Genomic DNA, 3,043 nt, shown 5'->3' with positions numbered 1-3,043 from the left:
GAGTGCTTGAACCCACTGTAGCCTACAGCCTGGTAGTTGTAGCATTCCCCTGAGAGATGTGGGTTTCAGCCCCCTCAGGTCAGCATGTAATTGAATGCATGTCTCACACTTCCTGCATGCTTTAGCCACTATGTCAGTGATTCTTAACCCTGGGGTGCCACCCCCCCCCCCCCCCCCCCCCAAAAAAAAATCCTTTGAAGGGTGCCACTGCAGTATGAGGTGGTATGATAAGCCAATTGTGAGGAGATAAGCAGATAAGATCTGACTCAGAATTTTCCCTGCCTGGCCATTCCTCTACCCCCACAGCCTATTCCCCCATCTCTGCTGCCCAGCCCCTTTGCATAAAAGTAAGCACTGTAATAAATTGGTTTATGAAATGGGGTCCAGTTCAATTCACAAAAGTTATGGAGGGGTGCCTTGATTCTAACGAAGTTAAGAACTACTGCACTAAGCCATTATGTAAAATGAAGACAAACCTAAGCACCATCTTTGCTAGGTCATTTTAAGAGAAGTGACTGCAGCTGTATTTTGCATGGAAACTGGTCCTGTGTGTTAGGTGTACTCTGGGTATAGAGGTGTAGGTTGTAGCCGTGTTGGTCTAAGGACATAGGCAGACAAGGTCCTTTGGGTGAATCTGACATCTTTTATTAGACCAACTAAATAGTTGAAAAACAATATTTAAGCAACTTTTCGAGTTCAAAAACCCTTCGTCAGGCTAAGGAAGTTTCAGCAGTTGGTGTGTGCTCTTCCTGGAACCTGAAAGCTTGCTTAAATATTGTTCTGCAACTATTTAGTTGGTCTAATAAAAGATATCAGATTCGCCCAAAGAACCTTGTCTGCCTCTGGGTACAGACTTATTCTTACACCTGGTTTCTGGATCCTGACTGGGGTTATGCATGAGCTAGGTCCTGAGTTATTCAGACTTGGGCAGTTCTAGGGACCTTTTAAAAAAAAAAAAGTACCTCAGGCCTTACACACTTTCAGGGTTAAGTGGCAGCTGGACAGGGGAGTTGACTCACAATTTGGAGCCTATGTTTTATGTAAGCCATTTATTGGATCTAGCCTGAGGTCTGTATTAAGGCTTTTAATCAATGTTGGTGCAAGTCCATGTGTGGATGTTCTTAATTCTCTCTCTCCATATTTTATCACATCACCCAGCAGTATAACATCTGCATTTTTTCAACAAAAAATGAATGAACAACAATAGTGAAGACCCTAGTGGGCTTTGTGACATATCAAGCACTTCTGTGGTATAAAAAAAATCAATTTTAAGGGTGCTTTCTTACCTTCTTGTTCCTGAGTTGTGTACATTATGTTTGCTGTTGAGGGGGCGAGGGTTGTATGTGAACTGCAGTGTCAAAGTTGTATTCTAATAACAAGAAGACCCCTCTGAAGAGAGGCACTGTATTTCCTAATGGGTTAATTCATTTCAGGCTAAAGGGGTCTTTTTTAACTGAAATCAGTAAAATGTTAGTTTAAGTAAAATTAAATCAGGATTCTCTTAATGCAAAAAGAGCTTTGCATCAAGAAGTTAAACCAATGTAGTTCCTCTGGTTCTAGCAAGTCCTTAGTTTACATCTCAGCTGAGTCTCTGTTTGGAGGTGTGGTTTCATGCCCTCCCTCAGGTGACTTTGGCCGCACTCTATCTTACATAGTCATTTGGGACTACAGAAGGAGGGGCTACTTCTGAAATGCTACGTTACAGATCAAGCCACTTTAAAACGTTAATGAATCTCATGACTCACTAACGCAGTGGCTCTCTACCTTTTTTGTACCAGGATCCATTGTAAACATCGATGGCCAGTCCCAACCCAGCAAATAGTGTAAGTAGAAAACAGCACCCTGGCTCTGCTGGCGTCCCAGACCTCCAACCCGCTCCCCTCCTCCTGTTCCCGGCAGCGAGACTCATTACTGCTCCCACCACTGCTGGGACCCCGCAACAGCCGCCAGCAGCACAAAGAATAACAGAGTGCCAGGCTGTGGCTCTACTGCACTGCCATGGCCCAGCCATAACTGCCGCTCTTCTCAGCCACCCGTGGTGCCCACCTCTCCTCCAAGGTAAAGACATAGCCTGAGGGGACTGGCAGCACTGGCTTGGCCATAGTAGCACAGTAGAGCTAAAGCCCCATACGGGAGCAGGAGATGAGGACAGAGGGTTCCCCCGATCCGTTATTCCTCACAGTACTGGCAGTGCAGCTGGTGAAGGGGTCCCAGCAACAGCAACAAGTCTTGCTGCCCTGCTTTGCCCTCCCACGCTGAGTCCTGCCCACAGGGCCACAGAGGCAACTCTTGCCCATTTCATTCCAACCAGGCTACAGCCCCATGCCTGCTGTGGCCCTGTGGGTGCACCAATCTGGTAAGACACGTGCCCCCCATACCTCTCCAACACATCGCCTGTGCCCCCCACCCCTGCCCCATAGACTTACCTGCAGGCAGCTGTAGGAGCTGCTCTCCATGCTACCTGGCTACCACCTGCATGTGTGCGTGCACATGTACATGCCCCCCACCATCACCCTCCTCCCACTCCCCCCAGCCCCAGGCAGCCCCTTGCAGGCTAGGATCTCTGCCAGCTGCAAAGGGAAACCTGCGGTTTCACACATGTTCCTCCTTTGGAGGAGATTCCATAAAGTTTGCGACCCTTTCATATATTCTTGCAACCCACTTCTGGGTCATGACCCCACAGGTCGAGAAACACTGCACTAGTGAAAGGTAAAGAAGCGCTATCTTATGCATGGGTATGGAGTTGGGTGAGGCACCTACCCTGACCGGGTAGCAGAATCTGGGGGTCCGGACTCCGCCCCATCGGTAACACTATCCTCCCTCCTACTTTAAAAGCAATCCAACTTCCTTTGTCTGCATGCTGTTCAGTGCCACTGTGATCCTGTACACCCTCCACCCTGCTCTAGTTGCTCGTTCACCCCGTTGTACATATTTTATTCCTCCAGCAAGTTCCTTTAATACAGCTGGAAGAGGTGGACGAGGGGTGAGGCCCAAGTTCTTCCCTTCCCCAGTGTGGCTGGCGGCGGGAGCGCCACCCTTTTTC

General features: G+C 48.4%; 1 protein-coding gene across 1 annotated transcript in view; it reads right to left on the bottom strand.

Moving 5' to 3' along the window:
• Positions 1–3,043, bottom strand: part of LOC102379761 (atherin-like) — a 9,099-nt gene that overhangs the window by 4,544 nt on the left and 1,512 nt on the right. The window lies entirely within an intron of this gene.

The sequence above is a fragment of the Alligator sinensis genome, unplaced genomic scaffold (genome assembly GCF_000455745.1).
Source record: "Alligator sinensis unplaced genomic scaffold, ASM45574v1 scaffold161_1, whole genome shotgun sequence".
Taxonomy (NCBI): domain Eukaryota; kingdom Metazoa; phylum Chordata; order Crocodylia; family Alligatoridae; genus Alligator; species Alligator sinensis.
This window is presented reverse-complemented; position numbering and strand designations above follow the sequence as displayed.